Source organism: Ictidomys tridecemlineatus, chromosome 7, assembly GCF_052094955.1.
Source record: "Ictidomys tridecemlineatus isolate mIctTri1 chromosome 7, mIctTri1.hap1, whole genome shotgun sequence".
NCBI classification, from domain to species: Eukaryota; Metazoa; Chordata; class Mammalia; order Rodentia; family Sciuridae; genus Ictidomys; species Ictidomys tridecemlineatus.
In genome coordinates, this window is record NC_135483.1 from 120,618,048 (window position 1) to 120,639,804 (window position 21,757).

At 38.6% G+C, this 21,757-nt stretch overlaps 1 pseudogene; it reads left to right on the plus strand.

Moving 5' to 3' along the window:
- The first annotated feature begins 613 nt into the window (after positions 1–613).
- Positions 614–21,585, plus strand: LOC144365721 (glycolipid transfer protein pseudogene; annotated as a pseudogene).
- The last annotated feature ends 172 nt before the right edge of the window (positions 21,586–21,757 follow it).

Genomic DNA, 21,757 nt, shown 5'->3' on the forward strand with positions numbered 1-21,757 from the left:
AAGAGAATTTTATAAGAGGTTTTTGGTTCAAGTAAAGGATGATGGTGACTTGAATGGGGTGGTAAAATGTGGACCAATTTTAGGGGCTAGGGATGTGGCTCAAGGGGTGGCGCACTCGCCTGGTCTGCGTGCGGCCTGGGTTCGATCCTCGGCACCACATACAAACAAAGATGTTGTGTCCTCCAATAACTAAAAAATAAATATTAAAAGATTCTCTCTCACTCTCTCTTAAAAAAAAAGCTTGAAGAACTGTATATCAATAAGAAAGTTGATTTAAAAAAATGTGGACCAATTTGAGAAACATAGGAGTGAAAACAGACAATTCTTATTAATTGATATGTTCAGGGAGTGAGGGAAGGAGATTGTGAATGATGCCTAAGTCTCTGGCCTATGCGGCTGGGTGAGTGGTGATACCATCTACTGAGATGGAGAAGATGGGGAGGAAGTGATTTTAAGTAAGTAGGGTGGAAATCAAGCATTTAGTTTACAGCATGATAACTTGGTGGTGCTAGGAGGATTTCTACATAGAGATAACACATAAGCAAGTGAATGTTTCAGGAAGGAATTCAGAGCCTGAAGATATACAACCCACATATGGCTTGTATTTGAAGCCATGCAGCTAGAGAAGATGAACTACGAGGTAGAGAAGAGGCCTGGGATCAAGCTTGGGAAATACAATAATCAAGGAAGAGGGAAGAGAAGAGAACTGGCAAAAGATTGTGAACGAGCCAACAAAGAGGAGGGAGAGAAAACTTGGGAAAAGTGAGTTCACTAAGGCCAGGGAGAGCATATCTACAGGAGGAGGGCTCCCCTCTGAGACACCTAGAAGGAAACCAGAGAAGTTGTTATTGGGTTTTGCTACCTAGGAGAGAAGTAATATCTTTTCCTCAATCATTACTAAGTTCATCACTGAGAACCCTGTAACAGAAGATGGATTAACAGGAGAAAAACACAGATTTGTATAAGTTTTCCATGACGTGGGAGCCTTCCGAAATAAATACACAAAGAAACAGGAAAACCATATATTAATACTGGGTTTGATGAAGAGTGGGAAGTCATGCAGAAGTATGGACAAACAGGATGTGATCCAGTGTTAATAAACTGGAGGGAACTCAGCAACGTCTCTGTCCCTATGTCTTCGTGACCTATTTCAGGGAGGAGAGTAGGAGAAGGGCAAAAGGTCATCTCCCTGATTCTATGGATTTCTTGGGATCCTTCAGCTTTCCAAAGTGCCATATTTGGGAGTAGCTTGTTCTGAGTTCTGTCAGCTGCATGGAGGGGATGGATTATCTTGAAAGGAGTCCTTTTGGTGGAATAGAGGAGTCAGCTCTTAGACTGGTCTCTGAATGAACGAGGGAGGAGGGAGTGGAGATAGCATCCATGAAGAACTATATCAGGGACTTGGTCATGGAAAGTGGGGTAAAACAGTAACCACTGGGAAGGAATATGGACCCTGGAGTTTCTGGTTTTCTCAGATAGGAAGTACTAGGCAATATTTATTTACTTACTGATAGAAATTAACTGTTGAATTAGTAAGGAAAAGGAAGATGATGAATCAGGAGCATGAGGACAACAGAGGCTCTAAGTTCAGAAAAAGAATAGACTCAAGGGTTGTGTTTTTCAGTGTTCATCTGCACATGCATATAAACCCTGGAAAGCTTGTGAAATGAACTTCCAGACACTGTAGTTCTTGAAGTTCTATAGCTTCTGAGGTGATGCTGCTGCTGGCTGATCCATGGACCATGTTGAGTTGCAAGGATAAATGAACATTATGAACAATGTTAACAAATGAACATTGCTCTAACTGAAGAAATGGCAATTCTCCATTTACAAGAGGAGGAAGCCAAAGATGGGCAACCGCAGAAGCAGGGAGAGGTAGCTAGCTCATAATTTCTAGTTTCTTAGTAAACTAGGAGAGGGAGGAAGGAGGAAGAGAGAAGAGAAAAAAAAGAAAAGGGACATGAAAGCCATCTCAGAGAATGGATAAGTAATCTCTAAAGAAACAGATTTGTGAACAGAGTTGAGAACTCATTTGAGGTTCACAAATATGACTTAGTGTGAAATCAGTCTACAATGTTTAGCAGTTTGGGTGCCTTCAGAAAGTAAAAAGATGGTTGGATTTCTCTATTGTTGAAGTTCTGCCAATTGTGCATTGACAGAGGCAGCAAGGAATTAAAGAAGGGAAGGTCTTTTAAAAACTTATTGTAATGGTGACAATGGAATCTAAGCTGGACAAGAGTGGAAGTGAATTTATTGTTCTTGCCAAAAATGTGTCAGTTGAGATATGAATGTTAAAGTCTTTGTGGAGGCATGTCAAGGTCATTTTTTTGAAAAAAAAAACTGGTTCATTATATCATGCTATTATCTTCAGAAAACACTCACCCAATTAAAAAAAATGAGAGGCGTAGAATGGCTGTAGTATTTCTGTTAATACACGTGGGTATATTGGTCAAGAATATATTTAGCTATAAGAACAGGTTATTCAACGAAGAGTAGCCCAAATAGCCTTAACTGTTTTTTTTTTTTAAGGAGAGAGGGAATTTTTTTAATATTTATTTTTCAGTTTTTGGTGGACACAACATCTTTATTTTTTATTTTTATGTGGTGCTGAGGATCTAACCCAGCGCCCTGTGCATGCCAGGTGAGCGCGCTACCGCTTGAGCCACATCCCTAGCCCTAGCCTTAACTATTAACAATGCCATCTTGGGCCTGATCTCTTTGCATCCTTTCTTGTCCTCAGACTTATTGCCTTCTGTTTATAATATGGCTGCTGCTGCTCCAGATAGCCCTTTTACATTCAAGTAAGAGCAGAAGGTAAAGGGAATGTTGCTAACCATGATTGTCCCTTTTTATCATAAATGCAAAAGTTTTTCCAGAAATCACTAGCAGACTTACATTTACATTTCATTGGCCAGAATTTTATCACTTGTTCATTCTGTTATGGAGGTGGGTGAAATGAATACTAATTTTTTTGCCATTCTTAATGATAGGGAAGGACAAAGGAGAAAGGGGGTGGAAGAAAGGGGTAAGTATGAGTCGGCCCCCCTGTAATATCCATTTTACTCAGAGCTGACCAAAGAGTTTAAGAATCTTTGTTTTAGAGCAATCAGTTCACCAACAACATGCTCTTAAAATAAATGTATGTGCTTAATCACAAAGAACTGTCTTCTCTTCCAGTAGTTCTCCCACTCTCTGCTAGCATGAAGGCCTGCGTTTGAGAAGGCATGCAGAATATACTGAGAACTCTAGTCCCTTAGCTTATGTGACTTTCACCTGGCTCATGCTCCCAGGTTAATGTAGTGGTTGTTTTGGGGAAAGATAAACTGCAGAGAAATAACTATGTTTAATTCTAGGAGAGTAGTCAGCTCTGGATTATCTATGGATGGACAATTAGTTTAAAGTGCATCCATATTGAGAGGGGAAACCACTTCCTTCAGCTAAGTTCTGTGTTTTCATCCCCAAGAGCACTTCATGGGGGGGGGGGGCGTTCAGCAGAAGACAGAGGAAGTTCTATTACAGCTTGACTAGGCTACTTCAAAACTCTATTCTGTAACTCAGAGGCAGACAAATGCCCTTAATCCAAAGTCATGAATAATATAAGATTCTAAGGAAATCACCAGAAAAGTCCAATACACAAACCCCGTGGTATTAGCAGGCTTTTGGTAGTAAATTCTCTTACAGGTAGAACATGAGGCTCATTGCAAACTGGGCCCTGACAGCCTCCCTTGCTGCACCTCTGCTTCCTGAGCTCTGCCTCCAGCAGTTCCTGAAATGAACTGTGTCACTTCACTGTGACACAGTATCACAGTATCTCCAAGCATACACTATTATGCTTGGATGCTGTATCATGCAGGGTCCCAACAGCAAACAGACAGTGCACCCAGGAAGGTGATAGAAGACAGCTGAATGAAGGGACTCCTCATAGAGCTGTGGGCAGGAGTGAGGAAGCCAAAATGGGAAGTAACGACCTTGGGGCCAGAAACAGCAGGAAGCTACTGAACCTTCCGATAAATTTTCTGCTCCTGCTGGAAGTTGGGGAGGGAATCATAGTCTTAGAGAGGAGAACAGAGAAAAAGCCAGAGAATAGGGAGGATATAATCCATAAAAACTAAACTCTCAGGACACAGAGCAGAGAAGAGATTGTGCTAGGTATTGTAGCAGAACACCTCCAGATTCAAATGTCTGCCTCCCAGTTGTTGGCTACGCAAACTTGCTTCACCTATAAGACCTGTGGAGTTTGTTCACCAAGCTCCCTTCTTCAGTAGTATTCTACACATTGCTGCACACTTGCCACTTAACATAATGTTCATTACTTAATAGGTCAGAGTCTCACTGAGTTGTAAGATTGTTAAGGTCAGAGATGACACCATTATTTTGGGGGGGAAGGGGGTGGCACCAGGGATTGAACTCAGGGGCACACTACCACTGAGCCACATCCCCAGCCCTATTTTGTATTTTATTTTGAGACAGAATCTCACTGAGTTGCTTAGTGCCTTGCTTTTGCTAAGGCTGGCTTTGAACTCTCCATCCTCCTGCCTCAGCCTCCTGAGCCTCTGGGGTTACAGGATTGAGCCACTGTAACCGGCCATTATTCAGTTTTGAGTATTCATTTTTGTCTTTTCAACCCCTGGCCTATTGTCTGGTATAATAGATATTTAATAGAAGTTTGCTGAAATTAGGAATATGGAAGACTACTTTCATGAAAGAGGCTTACCAATTAAAACTTCACCGTTAGCACTGCTTTCCAAAGAACAGATTTCACATTTGTTTAGACTACAATTCAAACGTCTTGCAGGTAATTTGTAAATCCCAGGCTTCACACAGTGGCATGTGCCATAGTTGTAGTAACAGCTCAAATCTCAATACCCCAAGGTCCCTGGCTAGCTAACTGATCTCCTTCTATGACCCTCTCTCCTCTGACAGTAGAGACTCTCCAGGTGTGCCTGCAGGGATACTCTGAATGTTCCCAGTTCCTCCTTACTCCTTCTCTAGGCTTCAAGGGTCCAAAATGGAGTCACCATGCCAACCTAGAAGTCCCAGGTTGGGATACTGCCTTGTAGATGACACAGCTCAGCTGGACCTCTGCTCCTGCCTCCTCTGTTTTGACCTTTCTTCTGTCCCTTGGCTGCCCACTGGATACTGCCATTGCTGCTGCCCATTTTCCTTTGGAAAATGCCTGCAGCACTGCAAGAAGCTGACCCAGCTTCATCCTGCTGCTGTACTGCTGGCCGTTCTCAGCCTGCCTTAGAGACCACTAGCCTGCATCTGTCTCCAGGTTGCTGTTCACACAGCTCCTGACTTCTAACCCACCAGTTATCATTGCTCCCCGGGCACTGTGCAGCAAGTGATGGAACTCCCTAGAGAAGTGCTTTCAGCTTTGCCTGACCATCCCTTCAGAAGGGCTTCCCATGTCAGAGCTTTGGAACCTCCAAGGACTAAGTTCCTCATCCTTCTCCTTTGCAAAGCTCCCAGGCATTCTGGGGTCATGATGGCTGTATCTGCTCTGAATCCCCACCCAGAACTAAAGTGTCAGCCTCAATTGCTCAGTTGGACACCCCTGACAGGGTTTTTTTTCTTCATGGTTATTTTTCTCCAAGGTTCAGCTTCCATTTCTGATTGATTCTTTCTTCTTTTTGTGATATCTAGTCCATCCACAGGGTTGGTAATGTCGGAAGCCACATCGTACAGAGGACTCAAGTTCTTTGACGTAGGTCTACGATGTTCCGTAGAAACCAAGGGAAATTAGTGGTCATCTATTTTTAAATATCTTTGAATATCCTAGGATAATGAACAGGCTCATTGACTCTCTAGAATAGGAGGCTTTCTGCTTAGAAAATCCAAAACACTTCTACAAAGTGGTGTTGTTTAACCTCACACTGGACTGGACCAGTCTCACACCCAGTCCAGACAAGATACCCAGTGACCTCTGGCAGGGATAGCACATTTTAATCCTACACATATAAGATTAGTGATTTTATTTTGTCAGCACAGTGGGCCATTGCCAGGCCTGCTGTAGATTCAGTGATGCAGCAAGTTGATGGGACTCAGAAGTGGGTCTGGTGCTGCCAGCAATTCCTTATATGGTAATCTCACTGCATTTGCCTGTGTCCCTGACCCATCCCAGGGCACTCCTGTGTAATAGCTGACAAGCCTGTGGGTCTAGGGCCTCCAACGTGGCCAAGGCCTCCCTCTAGCAGACCACTGAATGTTGTGGAAGGAACCAGAGAACGACAACCTCTCATTTTGCTCTTTAATCTCATGAATGTTATTCACAATGCTTGTTTGCAGATTTGAAAGGAAATGGAAATGAAAACCAAGTTAAACTGAGACAGATGTGACTTTTTTTGCCCCTCTTCAAAACCAGCTCAACCTTTCCGGTCTGACTTGACTTTGTCAGTTCCAATTAACTTCCATAAGGTTCCCTAAGCTCTGGGGTGCGTTATCAATATGAAAGAGATCATAAATATTCAGATATTTGGATGCTTCTGAGAAAGACAGGATTCAGGGTTCAGCATGAAGCAGTAGAAACCACAGGACCTGGAGTGGCCAAGTCCCAAACCTCACTACGTTTCATTTCCATGACATGGAATGGGGGGGAGCAGCATCTGCCCTTGTTCCACATTTCTGGCTTAGGATGACTGGTGGTCAATAAGGGAAAGGCGAGGCTTTGCAAAATACAGACACAGTGTAATGATTATGCGAGGACATAAACAGCAAAAGAAAAAAAAAACATTGGGGCCTTAATAGAGGCATTAATGAGCAACATTGACCACCTCTCAGTCTTAGCCAAGATTGACAACATAGGGGAGGTGCTAAGGAGGTGGGCTTGGTAGTGAGAAGGGTGAGTCAGAATCCAGCATGGATACTTCTTAGTTATAGGTCTATGGGTAAATGAATGAAGTCCTCAAATCCTCAGTTTTTTCATTAATTAAAAAAAAATCTCTACCTGGAAATATTCATGTTTAATTAATTATACTGATGACAGAAAATACTCAAGAAATAACCGGTATCCAATGAACGATTTGGGAGGGGAAATACGCAGTCAGCAGCATTTCCCATGTACACATTGTCCATAATCCTTAATGACGGGAGGAAGGACTTAAAAGGTCTGTGAAGTGGAAACTTCTCTTTTGCGGCAAGATAAGATGAATAAACGCATACTGATGACTCCCGAAGAAAATGCGCATAAAGCAAACGTGCTGTAAGCACAGGTTCAGGAGCTACACCATCCAGATTCAAATCTCAGCCCTTTCTCCTGCTGCATGTACAATTTTGAGCAAATTACTTACCCTTCTGTATGTTTATCTCTAAATTGGAAATGATAATCATATCTTTTCTAGGGTGTCATTTATGTGATTGCATGATTTATTACAACCAAGAGGGGGCTGGGGTTATGGCTCTGCGGTAGAGCGCTCGCCTGGCACGTGCAAGGCCCTGGATTCAATCCTCAGCACCACATAAAAATAAATAAATAAATAAATAAATAAGTTTAAAAATTAAAAAAAAAATACAATCAAGAAACTTTGAACAGTATCTGGCATTTACTAAATGCTATGTGTTTGCTATTATTGTTGCTATTACAACTGTTGTTACCATTATCAAACTTACTTATCTCTCTCCATGACCAGACAGTGCCTTGAACATATGGAGCATGCAATAAACATCTGTTGAACTGTTTTTTGAAAGAAGGAAGATGAGCAGAGTAAGATGGTAAATGATAATTTCTATTATATATGAGACTAATTTTGACCTCAACAACTAGAGCAAATGGGGGCAGAAGTTGTGGGAAGAGGAGACCCCACTGCTGAGACCCTTAACTCAGCCAGTTACCTCCACTTCCAGCTGCTTTTTATGTCACGGTGTCACTTTGAACATTTTTTTTTAAATCACTGTACCAGACAAATCAAGAAAGCAATACGCACTTACTTACTGTCTAGTTCGGGGGAGTCAGACCCATCATATGCTGCCCTTTCCCAGCAGGTCTGGGGGGAGTGACTTGTGAATTTCCCTCTGAGCTGAAAACCAAGCCATCTACCTGCTGTCTAGAGACCTTTCTTCTGTCCCTCTCCCTACTTTTTATTTCCTACTGTCCCTTTGTGCACCAATTATGCTATGCATTTTCTTTTTATGTTTTTATGGCTGCCGAGGTTACTTTCAGAGGGATACCGTAAGACAGCGGAGAAATGAATGCATCAAGGGACTTCAAGCAGAAAAATTCATCTGACCTGGTGACAGTTGGTAAGCATTAGAGAAAAATCTCATTTACTTGGGAACCATAACTTTGGCAATTTCATTTCGGCTTACTTCACTGCCTTTCCCAAAGCTCCGGTTCAATCAAGAGAGAGGTGGAAAAAGCAACTTCACTGAATTTGGCCAGAAAGAGAACTTTGAAGCCCATTGCTAGGCTGTCCAGAGGAAAGCAACTGTGAGAAGAAGATCTTATTGTTGTTGCTCCAAATCTGACTTCCTGACACTCTATTCTATTTTAATGAAAACTTGAAGCCTCGTCTTACATTTTCCTTTTTAGTTGGTGGATGGAGAGCATTGCTCCATAAGAGGACACACATTTATTTTTGCCTTTTTGTACTTCCAGATACTTGGCTAGGTGCTTCATCTCAATCACTGACCATTGTTTTATGATGGACGCTATACCCTAGCTCATCTTGAGATGGAATGTGCTCTTCCAAATGGGCAGGGCTGGAGAGGAATATCTTGAGAGAGGAAAAGTGGAATTTGTCAGTGATGTAAAGCAGACAGGAAAGGGAGGGAGAAACTCTGGTCATTCACAAGAGGATACTAGGATGATGAAAAGCAAGCCCGACAGCTTCAGTCAGCGACGGGGGTCATCAGCCTGCAATTCAGTGATCTTGTCTCTAATCTTGGGCAGATAGAACCAGCAGCCTGCTCTGGGCTGTGCATTATCCTGTGCTTTGAAGGTTGTGATAGGTACTGGGAATTTCATCAGATAGCCACAAAGCCTCTCCCTTGGGAAGATCTTTGGCATGGGGTTTTTGTTCTTTATATCTTCAGCCTTCCACCTGCCCTAAATTTAACCCTTCCAAACAGGCTTGAAGAATGGTTCTACCCTCCTTAATCTAATCAATCCAACTTAAGACTCAAATTAGAATAAAACAATTCCATTTGTAAGAGAAATTCCATTTTAACTTCACTCTCCCACGAGGTCACCATAATTCTGACGTATTGCACTTTTCTAACTGGACTGCATGTTAGTCCATTTTGAGTTCTCATAACACAATACCTGAAGCTAGGAGCTTTGTAAAAAAAAAAAAGAAAAGAAAAGAAAAAGAAAGAAAGAAAGAAAGAGATTTATTTTGCACACATTTCTGGAAGTTCCCCCACATCTGGTGATGGGCTTTGTACTTGCAGAGTCCTGATGCAAATGAGGACCACGACAAAATATCTGAGGCAAGTGACTTTATAAGAGAAGAGGTTTACTTAGCTCACACTTTTGGAGGCTGAAAGTCCAAAGAGATGCAGACTCTGGCTCTGACAGGAGCCTCATGGTAAATGGTGGATGGTGCAGTGTGTGTGTGTAGCTTCTCCATATGGTGCCCAGGAAGCCAAGAGAATGGGAGGGGTCGGTTTTGATTTTCTATAGCAACCCTCTCTTGAGAACTCAAAGAGTCACAGTAGAACTACCTCCAAGGACTTAAGGACACCACTGGAGACCACCTCTTCAAGTTACCACAGCACTTCCCACTCAGACCACACCTCTAATGCTAATGGATACCTGGGGGACACTCCAATCATGCCCAAACCATAGCACATGACAAGAGACAAGGTGAACATGTGTGTGTCTCTTCTGGTCTCTTTTCCTCTCCTGATAAAGCCACTAGTATTCAGTCATGGGGGCTCTGCCCCATGACCTCAGGTAATTCACCTCCCAAAAGCACCACAGTTGGGTCAAGTTTCTACCCTCTTAGTACCTCACAATAGGGATGAAATTTCAACCCTTGAACCCTTGAGATACACACTCAAACCATTCCAAACCATAGTGGGTTTCTAAAAGGGACTTTAAAAAAATTTTTTTTTAAAAATTTCAAATAATCTGTGAAGCAACATCTAATTTGGGGGGAAAACTAAGACATAATCCAGTTGTTTTATTTTATTTATTTCTTAAAAAATATGCGATAGTTGTAGAAGATTGAACCCAGTGCCTCACCCATGCTTTACCACCGAGCCACAACCTCAGCCCCCAGTACAGTTTTATTTTTGATGTGTGGTTTCAACCTAAAAGTTAGTCAATTACTGATCGTGGAGTTGCGTATCCATGAGGTGCTTGGGCCTATTTTAGTTATTTTGATATGCCAAAGAGTTTCAATATCTTTTCTTCACAAGAAGTTTAAAACTTAGTTGAGGAAACAATATAATCTCAAATGGCAATTAGTGAGAAGACAATGTGATAATTAACTATATTTTATGGTGACAAAACAAAGTGCTAAAGAGTCAGTTTCAGAGAAGAGAGTAGGGTAGAATGAGGTGTTAATTGCATGGTATAATTAGAAAGGCAGAAGCACTTACAGATGATTATGGTACAACTTTGTTGATAATGACTGAGGAGGCAGCTCTTAGGCAACATTTAAAAATCTTGTTCTTAGTTGTATGGCACTGCTCTGGGATTCGTGTATGATGGTTGACATCAGATCTATTGGTTACTCTAGTGTCTGGGGAGAAAAGTACCCACAGAATGCTGCTGTACTGTGTTGGGCTTGATTTCAGGTTTACCCACAGGAAGAGGCGTTCTAATTTAGGCTTTTTACCAGGCAGTATTTACCCTGCTGACTGAACTCATTCTTTTCTCTTAAAAATGTTTCCTAGTTTTTCCTAAAATGTCTTAACAAGGTTCATAAAGACTAATGACAGAAGGAGTGTAGACTTCTTTCCATGATTTCACTCACCGTCCACCATATTCCTACTGTATGTCGGTATGAAGCTCAACTCTCCATCTCACACACTCCAAAGCCCTGAGGGGTGTTAACATTTCCTTGTGAGTAGTGAGAACCCTCTTTGGGTCTTTTTTGCCTTCTGTTTAATGGAGAAGCTAAAGAAAACAAAGACAGCCCTATGAGTGGCATTGTGTGAGCAGCTGGTTTTGGACCTCCTACAGAATTCACTTTAGCAAATGCCTAACCCACCCACACAGCTACCAAGGACTTATCTCACACTCACACTTTCTTAGATGGGAGAAATTCTCTGAAGCATCCAACGGGGTTTCTGTAAAAGTCATAGTTAATATTTCATTACCGATTTGTAAACTGATTAGAAACAGATGCTTGCATACTTTTCATTAATTAAAAAAAATTAGTGCATTGTAGTGATACATAATGGTGGGGTTCATCTTGACATATTCATAAATGCAAATAACATAGTTTTCTACGTCTCAACCCCCAATACTATCTCCTTTCCTCCTTTCCTACTTCCCCTGATCCTGTTCCTCTACTCTATTGTTCTTCCTTCTATTTATTTTTTAATTGGTACATTATAGGTACATATCAAATTGTAATGCATTGTGATATATTAATACATATACACAGCATAATTTGGTCAAGTTTACTCCCAGTTTTTGCCCTTTCTCTGCCCTCTTCCCTCCTTCTTTGTCCTCTGCTTCTATTATGTAGTACCCTCCCTTATGTTTTTATAAGATCCCTCTTTTTTTGTTCCTTTCTTTCTCCAGCTTTCACATATAAGGGAAAAAATTCAACCCTTGACTTTGTGAGTCTGGTTATTTCACTTAGCATGATGTTCTCCAGTTTTATCCATTTACTGGCAAATGACATAATTTCATTCTTCCTATGACCAAGTCGAACTCCATCATCTATCTATATCATATTTTCCTTATACATTCATCTATAAATGGACACCTTGGTTGGTTTCATACTTGACTATGGTGGATTGTTCTGCTATAAACATAGGTATGTTTATAGGTATAGCAGCACAATCCACCATAGTCGAGTATGGAACCAACCAAGGTTCCATATCACTACCTTATGCTGATTTTAGTTCTTTAGGATAAATATCAAGGAGTGGCATAACTGGGTCATATGGTAGTTCCATTCCTATTCTTTTAAGGAATATCCATACTGTTTTCCAAAGTGGTTGTACTAGTTTTCAGTCCTCCCAATAATGTATAAGCATACCTTTTCCCCCACATCCTCACCAGCAATTTTTATTATTTGTTTTCTTCATGATAGCCATTCTGACTGGAGTGAAATAGAATCTCACCACAGTTTTTATTTGCATCTCTCTGAATGCTAAGGATGTTGAACAGTTTTTCATGCCTTTGTTGATCACTTGTATTTCTTCTTTTGAGAAATATCTCTTTAGATATTTTACCTATTTATTAAGTGGATTATTAGGGGTTTTTGGTGTGAAGTGTTTGGGGATCTTTATATATTCTGGTCAATCTCTTGACTGAGGAGTAGCAAGGAAAGACTTTCTCCCATTTTGTAGGCTCAAACTTCACATTCTTAATTATTTGCTTTGCTGTGCAGGAATTTTTTAATATAATGCTGTTCTACTTATTGATTTTTGATTTTATTTTTTGAGCCTCAGGAGTCTTATTAAAGAAGTTAGAGTTTGTCCCAATATTTTGGAACGTTGTCCTTACATTTTCTTCTAGCAGTTTCAGTGTTTCTGGTCGAATTCCTAGGTCTTGGATCCACTTTGAGTTGATTTTTGTGTAAGATGAGTGGTAAAGCTTTAGTTTCTTTCTTCTACATATGGCTACCCAGATTTCCCAGAACCATTTGTTAAAGAAGTTATTTTTACTCCAACTCATGCTTTTGGCAACTTTGTCAAGGATGAGTTCACAGTATTTATGTGGATTTCTCTCCACAACTTCTAATCTGTTCCTTTGGTCTTCGCATCTATTTTTATGCCAATACTATGCTGATAATCCATTTGGTTCTGAGCGTTTCTTTATTGGAATGTTTTTTATTACTATTTTAATCTCATTGCTTGATATAAGTCTGTTTAGGTTTTCTGTATTATCCTGGTTCCATTTGAGTAGGTCATAATTGTCTAAACATTGTCAATATTGCCTAGACATTTCAATTTATTGTAATGTAAGTCTTCAAAATCATCCTTTTTGACCTTCTAGACTTGATCAATGCCTGTGGTGATATCTCCTTTTTCATCTCTAATTTTGTTGATTTGGGTCTTTTTAAAAATTCTTACTTGCATTAATTTTGGCTCTGATCTTAATTATTTCCTGTTTTCTGCTGGTTTGGGGATTAGCCTGTTCTTGTTTTTCTAAGGCCTTGAGATACTGCATTGGGTTATTTATTTGTGATCTTCCTGTTTGTTTTTTAAATATAGGCACTTAATGCAATTAATCTTCTGCTCAGAACTGCCTTCATTGTGTCTCAGAGATTTTGAAATGTTATATCACTATTCTTGTTTGATTCTAGGATATTTTGAAGTTTCTCATCTCTTTATTCTATAATCCATTCCTCAATCAAAAGAGTATTTTTCAATTGCCATGTGTTTTATGGTTTCTATAATTTTTCTTGCTATTGATTTCTAATTTCATTCCATTATAAGATGCACAGGAATATATCTTTTTAAATATTTGCTAAAAACTTACTCTATGGCCTATAATATGGTCTATTCTGGAATAATTTCCATGAGGAGAAGAAAGTAAATTCAGTTGTTTTTGGATTAAATATTCTATAGCTATTCGTTAGGTCCATTTGATTTATAGTATTATTTAGGCTTAAAGTGTCTTTATTGATTTTATGTCTGAATTACCTGCCTATTGGTGAGAGAATTATGTTAAAACAACCCACTATTATTGTATTAAACTCTATCTATGATTTAATGTGAAGAAGTTTTTATTTTTGTATAATAAGCTACAGCAGTATTTGGGGCATAAATATTTGCTATCATTATATCTTCTTGTTGGATTGTTTCTTTTTCAGTATGAAGTGATTTTTAAAAATTTTTGCTTGAAATAACTATTACTGCTTGTTTTTGGACTTCATTTGCATGGAATATCCTTTTCTGTCCTTTAATTTTCAGCTGTGCATGTATCTACATATAAGATGGGTCTCTTGCAAACAACATATAGTTTGATCTTGTTTTTAAAATTCATTCTGATGATTTGTGCTTTTTAATTGAACAGTTGAGATCATTTACATCCAGTGTAGATAGATGTTTGTTATTTGTTTATTTTTTGCCAGTTTGGTTTGTTTCCTATCTTTAATTTGACCTTAATTATCATTTACTTGACTTGCCTTTCCAGAGAACTTTATTCATTTGAGAGTTTTGTGGTTTGTTTTGGATTCCTCTGTGTGCAGTGTGTTTTTAAGTATTTTTTTATAGTGCTGGCTTAGTGATCATGAATTCTTTTGGTTTATCTTCATAATAGAAAGTTTTTTTCCTTCAATTTTTACATATAGCTTTTCTAGATATAGTAATCTTAGCTGGCAATTATATTCTTTCAGACTTGGAATATCTCATTCCCAATCCTCCTTGATTTTAGAGTGTGATTTGAAAAGTCAGAAGTGAGACTTATTGGTTTACTTTTAAATGTGACCTGACATGTTTCTCTTCCAGTTTTTAATAGTTTTTTTTTATTTTTTATGTTAGGCATAATAATGATGTGTCTTGGGCACATTCTTTTTTTAAATTTTATCCATTTGGGTTGCTATAGCTTATATGGTTTTATTCCTTGGAAACTTTAAAACATACAGATTATTTGATGGGCGTCCATGGAATATCAGAATTTTTTGAACCATGTGATGGGAACCCTGCTTTAGGTTCATTGAGGGAATGGCTGCATTGTCTGAAAAGAGAAAAAAATGAGACATTCCTATGTTGGAAGAAGAGAGAATGAGCCTAAATAGGAAAATCAGACAAATTTCCTCTAAGCTCACAACATTTATGACACTAAAATTCTGGTTTTGGAGGGGAAGCAGACCCACTCTAATGAGTTCTCCAGTTCTCCCGTCAACATTTGTGCCCTACAATTCAATTATGACTCTATCTACCTGAAGTTAGTGTACACTTCACAGATCAAGTGCTTACTACCACCTCATATGTCAATTGTATATTGGAAACCTCAGGTTACCTACAATTCTTTCCCACTTGAATGAATTGGGTGTCTACATACTTTATATACAAACAGAGATATGAAAAATTGGGGTATATATGTGTAATAAGAATTGTAACGCAAAAAAAAAGAAAACTAGACAAAGTAAAATACATGTATAAAGGCACAAATTGGCATGAAAAAAAATTGAGGGTTCCCATGACCATCTCCTGAAGCTTAATAATTTGCTATAGCAACTCACAAAATTCAGGGAAGCATACACTTATGTTTGCTGGTTTATTATAAAGGGATACAAATGAACAATCATATAAACACAAGGGTTCTGAGCAAGGGAGCTTCTATCCCTGTTGAGTTGGAGTATATTACCTTCCCAACACATGGATGTGTTCACTAACATGGAAGCTCTTTGAACCCCACATGTTAGGAGTTTTTATGCAGGCTTCATCACAAGTCCTGGCCAGTATTATCTGAGTCTCCAGCTATTCTCTCCTTCATGGAGAATTGGGGTGGAAACTGAAAGTTAGGAGTTTCTAATCATAGTTTTTTAATCTTTCTGGTTGTAAGCCCCCAACCTGAAGCTACCAGGAGGCCCATTCAAAATTCCCCAAATAGAACAAAAAATGGCCTTGGAACAAAAAATTCCAAGGAGTTTAAGATCTCTGTGTTTGTTGCCAGGGTCAAAGACTGAATATTAACACAAAAGATGCTCCTAGCATCTCTCTCACTACTATAACAAGGATTGTAAGAATGCCGTGTCAGGAACCGAGAGCAGAAAGCAAATATATATTTTTCACTATGTCATTGGGCCTGAGATGACAGAATCTCAGATAGAAATAACTCTGGAATTGGGAGCTAAACATAGGCTTGAGGGTCTTGGCAAAAGCCCCGTAACTAAGTGTGGTGGGATATGGAGGATAGTTTTAAGGGACTTTCTTTGGAATCAGTTGTTTTGTATATCCTTAAAGGCCTGTGAAGTAAGGAAAAAAAAAACATCCCTACTAGGTACCATTTTTCTTGACAATATCAACCTGGGGATCTTCTAAGAGCATTGATGAAGCTCTGATAACCAAACTTCTCATCAACCTCAGTGGACTGGTGTTGAAAGATTTATTTGATTTAGAAAAACTGAAAAATACAAGTGGCATTGTATTCTAGAAGCCCCAGGACAATTATACCTCTTAAAATTCCAAAAGAAGATGACTGAGAGACAGACCTATTTCAATTTGGATGTGGATATCTCTGATCCGATTTGAGTACTGGCTTTACTGACAAAGAAAATTCAAGAGATAAAAATGCAAACGAGGTTTTATGTAAGCAACATTTCCATTTGGTAAATTGGAAAAAAAGAAGTATCTTAAATAAACAAGTATTTATTGAAATCAATCACTATTTCTAAATAAAAGCAACCAGCAACATTCTGATTACTCTCTGATATTTCAGTCATGGAATATGGGCATTTACAAGTCTATAAGTGGCCCGAGCTCTCTTACTTGTAGTCAATGCGCTCATATTATGTCAAGCATCTTAGAATGAACTGACAACCCATTTCAGTAATTGAATAATCAAATAAATATAGAAATAGAAGAGTTGACTTGTATTTACAGGTACCATGTTTTATATTTAGAAACAAAATCAAGTTCTAATTTTATGATTTAAAAAAATATTTGGAAACAATTTCTTTTTGCATATTTGAAACATTTTAGCAGGCCCTTGGAAATCTTGAAGACCCCAGGTGATCATATTTATGGTACCTAGTGGATTAAAGTACCTATCCAAATGGAGAGCTAGTCATCCTCCTGCTCTTTATAAAAATAGCAGAGTTTATAAGGTGAGCTGACCTTAAACCAGTGTTAAATTCCATAACTCAACATTCAACAACCCTTTCATTTCCAGATAAAATGAAAATGTATTCTATTTCAGTGGGAGGAATGTGGATGATTTTGTCTCTAATGTGTTCATAAGGAGGTTGAAAAAATGTTTTTATCCTGGCACAAATTAAGTCAAACCAGTGGCTGGTTATTTATGGCTTTCAAATGTAAATGCATTATTTTTTGACCAGGCATATTTTATAAGAGTATGAAATCTATCCTTTTTAGTTGGAAAGTTTAAGGTAGTTTAAAACAGTGAAAGACTAGTAAGAATACTGATCACACTGAAAAACAAAATGAACTTGTTTTATTCCTCTCACTAAGAAATTGTGTGTCATTGCATCTCCTTCCCCATCTAAGTCTTCTATTTTGCTTGTATATGAATGATTTGGAGAAGATAGATATTTCCTTCAATTTTGTCTTTTACAAAGCACTTCTGTGATTTTTGCTATATTCACATGACATTAGGCCAGGACATTAGTAATATTTTCCTTTACATAAATTAAATTCTTTTTAATGTAATTCTTTACATAATTCTTTTTATGTAATTCTTTACATAAATTAGTTTTAATTAGTTACACATGACAGTACAATGACCTTGACATATCACACATTTGAATCAGATGCGATGTAATTTCTCATTTTTCTGAGTATACAGGTTGCAGAATCACATTGGTCATGCAGTCACATATATACACACAGTAATAATAATGTCTGTTTCATTCTACTATCCTTCCTATCTCCCTAACCCCTCCCCTCTCCTCCCATCACTTCTCTCTACCTAATCTAGGGTAACACTATTCTTTTTTTTCCTCACATCTTCATACATGTATTTTGTATAAAAATGAGGGTCTCCTTCCACCATCCATGCAATTCCCTTTCTCCCTCCCTTTCCTTTCCACCCCTCTTCCCCATGTAGAGATAATCTTCTTACCATGTTCTTCCTCTCTTCCCCATTTTGAGTCACCCCCTTATATCATAGAAGACATTCAGCATTTGTTTTTTGGGGATTGGCTAACTTCACTTAGCATAATCTGCTCTAATGCCATCCATTTCCCTGCAAATGCCATGATCTTATTATTTTTTAGTGCTGAGTAATATTCATTGTGTATATATGCCACATTTTTTTATCCATTTATCTATTGAAGGTCATCTAGTTTGGCTCCACAGAATTAAATTCTTTACTTCATAAATATACTGAAGGGGATTCTGCTTCTGATCAAAATGGAATAACAGGGAACAGATTAACTCTTCAAATGGAAAGAACTGAAACCATGAACAAAATATAGGAAGTAAGCATTTTTAAGACATTGGACACCAGGTATGAAGGTTAGTGAATATCTGAAAGAGAAAAACAAAAAACCAAAAATCAAATGAGGTGAACCCTACAGTTTCTCTAGTTTATTGTCTAGAAATAGTTTCCATGTGTGGCCCAGGGAGAGGTAACTCCAGCAAAGCTTGGCAACCTCCCTGAGTTGAGAAGATGAAACTTTGAATCAGGACAGTCCAAAGTTCTGGAGAGGAAACAGATAAACAATGAAAAAACTCTAGAGAACTGAAGAGGACTTTAGCTGAGTATTGGTCAGTGTATGCACTGAAGGAAACTCCTTGGTATGGTTTGAATGTATCCCTCAATCCCCACCAAAAAGGGTTGTGTCTTAGTGACTTAATTCCCAGATTCATATATGGATCTTTGAAGATGAGCCCTTTAAGAGATAATTAGAATTAAGGGAGACCATGAGAATGGGCACCATGATGACATTCGTGGCTTTATAAAAAGAAATGAGAGCCAAGCTAGGACAGTTGCTCTGACTCCGCATGTGATTTCTTATGCCATGTCATCATGCAGAAAGAAGGCCATCACTAGGTGCCAAGCAGGTGCCAGTACCATGTTCTTGGACTTTCTAAACATTAGAACTGCATAACAAATAAACTTCTTTATAAATTATCTATTTCCATGTATTGTTATAGTAATAGAAAATGATAGAATACACTACTCAAGGATAAGGAAAGAACCACCTAAAAATATTAGAGATCACAAAGGAATGGGAATAGTGACTATTGCCACCAGCCAGATCTCACAATATATAAAGCACCAGATATATAGAAGGGTTTTGCCAAAACAGTAGGGCAGAATTAGCCTTTGACTAAATTCTGCTCTTATCTCTCACCTAACAAAAGTTCTAGCTTGAAGGTAACACCCAGCAGGATTAAACTATTTCCAAGAAATTTAACTGCATCCAGGAAGATAGCTCAAGAATATTTATTTGACTCTCAAAATATCCACCACCCAACAAAGTAAAATCTGACTTTCTGGTGCCAAATCAGGACTTACCAGAAGCATGAGGAGAAAAATGAATCAACTAAAACTTACCTAGAACTGACACAAATTATAGAATTTGTCACAAGGGGCATTAAATCAGTTGTTATAATCCTATTATAGATATTCACAATTCCAGAGGAAAGAATAAAGATTGTTAGTAGAGAAATGCAAGACGAAACGATGCAAATAAAATCTGAGAGATTAAAAACTGCAAAGTTTGAGGTGAAAGCACATTGGATATTATCATTGTCAGATTAGACACTACCAAAGAAATGGTAAATGAGCCTGAAGACAGAGAAATAGAAACTATCCAAAATGAAGCACATAGAAAAAAAATAAGAATTAAAATAATCAACAAATCTTCAGTGAATTGTGGGGAAACTTCAGGCAGTCTAAGAAACACATAACTATAGTCTTCAAAGGGGCAGGAAAGGAGATAAAAAAAAATGTTTCAAAGAACAATGGCTGAAATGTGTCCAAATTATATAAAAACTATAAAGCCACACATGCAAGAAGCACAAAGAATCCAAAGAAGGTGAAATTACACCAAGATACATATTAGTCAATATGGTTCAAAACCAGTGATAAAGTAAAATCTTCTGAAAAGTCAGGGAATTAAAACACATTACATACAGAGGAACCAGGATAAGGATGACTACAGATTTCTCATAGAAAGTAGTGTAAGTGAGAAGTCAGTGGAGAAAAATCCTTTAAATACTAAAAGAAAGACTGTCTATTTAGAATTCTATACATGACAAAACTATCTTTTTAAAACAAGGGCATTATAAAGACCTTTTTTTTTTCCAAAGGTGGAAAGAATTCATCACTAATAGCCTCACACACTACAAAACATATTAAAGGATGTCTCTTAGATAGAAGGAAAAGATGTCAGACACAAATGTGGATCTATACAAAGTAATTAAAAGCACAAGACATGGTAATTACATAGAGAGATATAATTTTTAATATTTAAATGGGTTTAATAAATATTTGACTAAACAAAATTAATGTTATATGAGATTTTTAATACAAATAGAGTTACAATATATGATAACAGAAAGTTTTGGTTAGTGATAGAGTGTATAAAGAATGATGGTCCCATATGATCATATCAGCTAGGGCATTGAAGTCATCTTACTTTATGTAAGTACACTTTGGTGTTTGCAAAATGACAAAATTGTCTATATTTCTGTAGGCATTCAATACATTTGAATGTACATGCATACATATCACAGAACATATTAAGTGATGCATGACTGCATATCAATCTTAAACATTCATACAAGGAAGTAACAGAGCTTCAAAGTTATGAAACCCAAATTGAAGGAATAGACAAACTCACAATATAGATATTTCACTATCCTTCTTTCAATAATGATAGGTCAAGCAGGTAGAAAATCAGCAAGAAAATTTGAACACCACCCTTAAACTACTTGACCAGATCAACATTTAGAGAACATTCTACCATCTACAGCAGAATACATATTCTTCCCAAGGGTAAATAGAACATTTGCTAAGATAAACCATATTCTGGGCCATGAAACAAGTCTCAATAAATTTTTAAAAAATCACACATGATATTTTCTCTGGTTACAAAGAATTAAAGACAAAATACAATCTTCAAATATTTAGAAATTAACACCTATGCATTAGCCATGGGTCAAAGCAGAATTTAAAAAGGAAATTGAAAGAGTAATTTGAATTGAATAAAAATGAAAACACAGGGATCAAAATTTGGGGGATTTCACAAAAGCACCAAACCCTTCTGTCAAACCAATGACTGTAGCTTGAAAAAGTGAAATTTAAAAAAAGAAACATCACGAAAATCAAAGCCGTGTACAACACCGACCCAGCCAAGTTCCGGACCCTGCAGAACATCCTGGAGGTGGAGAAGGAAATGTATGGAGCAGAATGGCCCAAAGTGGGGGCCACGCTGGCACTGATGTGGCTGAAAAGAGGCCTTCGCTTCATCCAGGTCTTCCTCCAGAGCATCTGTGATGGCGAGCGGGACGAGAACCACCCCAACCTCATCCGTGTCAATGCCACCAAGGCCTACGAGATGGCCCTCAAGAAGTACCACGGCTGGATTGTGCAGAAGATCTTCCAGGCCGCGCTGTACGCCGCGCCCTACAAGTCAGACTTCCTGAAGGCCCTGTCCAAGGGGCAGAACGTGACAGAGGAGGAGTGCCTGGAGAAGATCCGCCTCTTCCTGGTCAACTACACGGCCACCATCGACGTCATCTACGAGATGTACACCAAGATGAACGCCGAGCTCAACTACAAGGTGTAGGCGGCGCCCGCCCATGGCCACTGGCCAGTGCCACCCACCACCAGCCACCCCATCACTGTGAATCAAGCCGGGCCCTCTGCGTCCCCAGAGCCCCCCAGCCCAGCTGGGGCCTGCAGGCGTCGGCCCTGCTTTTAAAAGTCATTTTTTTGGGGGGAGTCTATTCTAATGAAGCAATAAGTCATGATCCTCCTTCCAAATCTCCT